Source organism: Condylura cristata, unplaced genomic scaffold (assembly GCF_000260355.1).
Source record: "Condylura cristata isolate star-nosed mole 26May11 unplaced genomic scaffold, ConCri1.0 scaffold00001, whole genome shotgun sequence".
In the NCBI taxonomy this organism is placed as follows: Eukaryota; Metazoa; Chordata; class Mammalia; order Eulipotyphla; family Talpidae; genus Condylura; species Condylura cristata.
The window spans coordinates 87,050,491-87,051,566 of record NW_004567102.1 but is presented as its reverse complement, the minus strand read 5'-3'; the positions used below and the strand labels follow the sequence as shown (position 1 = coordinate 87,051,566).

Sequence of the window (1,076 nt, the reverse complement as noted above, 5' to 3'; positions counted from 1 at the left end):
GCAGGGCTCAGGTGACAGAGGGTCACAGGGCGGCGGGGCTCAGGTGACAGAGGGTCACAGGGAGGCAGAGCTCAGGTGACAGAGGGTCACAGGGCGGCGGGGCTCAGGTGACAGAGGGTCACAGGGAGGAGTGGGTCTCGGAGTGGGGTCTCAGTGCAGAACTCAGTCTCCCTGCAGGGTGAACTTCCTTGGGGTGACAGCATGAAGGGGTTCACAGATCATCTTCACAGATCCCCAAGTGCCCGGTAGCTGGCACGTGAAATGCCGCAAAACCCGGCAATCAGCACCCACAGCCACGTCCGCCCCGGCCGGAGGCAGAAGGGTCACCGCGGATGTGGTCACTGCGCCAGGGGCTGTCTCTGTCCGAGGGCCCTGTGGACCGTCCTGAGCGGGTCCTTGGACGCTGGGTGGCGTCGGCAGAGCCTGTCGCTCACTGGGTCAGATGCCCGGGGCCCGGGGAGGCTGCACTGGGCCCCCGGAGGCCTCTGCTCTCCAGGGCCCGCCGGGTCAGCGCCCAGGTGCGGGACAGGGCGCTGTGCGCGAGGCCGAGTCTCCGTCCTGTTTCCCTGTTGAGTCCTCACAGCACCCTCTGTGCTGGGGGGCGGGGGTGGGGGTGGGGGTGTTGCTGTTTTTCAGGCAAGGAAATGAGGGCTCTGTGGGGTTCAGTGATACAGCTAAAGTCACCTGGTCAGTAGGTGATCGCCCCCAGGTTTTGATGCGTTTTGTTCTTACCGTATTTATCTCTATCTGGAAAATCCCCTTAAAAATCATGCTTTGGTTGATGTGCGCCCGGCCACTGGGGCCTAGAAACTGGCCCCGAGTCTCCCCACTTTCTTCTTGGCCAGAGGCCTGGGGCACAGCCCTGTCTCCCTTTTGACGCTCCGGGGCTCCCAGTCTGGGCTCCCCAGCCTGCAGAAGCGTTTCTCAGCCGCCCCAGCCCTGTCTGGGCCTCGTTGTCTCCGTGTGGAGAAGCGTTTGCTGAGGCGTCTTGTCTTCCCACGCAGCAGGCCCGCCCTGCCTCCAGCCCCGGGGTGCGTGCGCCCTGCACCCCGGCTCCCTCTGTGCGCCCCGCACCC

General features: G+C 64.8%; 1 protein-coding gene across 1 annotated transcript in view; it reads right to left on the bottom strand.

Moving 5' to 3' along the window:
- SLC22A1 (solute carrier family 22 (organic cation transporter), member 1) overlaps positions 1–1,076 on the bottom strand; it is a 21,318-nt gene that overhangs the window by 1,072 nt on the left and 19,170 nt on the right. The gene's annotated exons all lie outside the window — the stretch shown is intronic.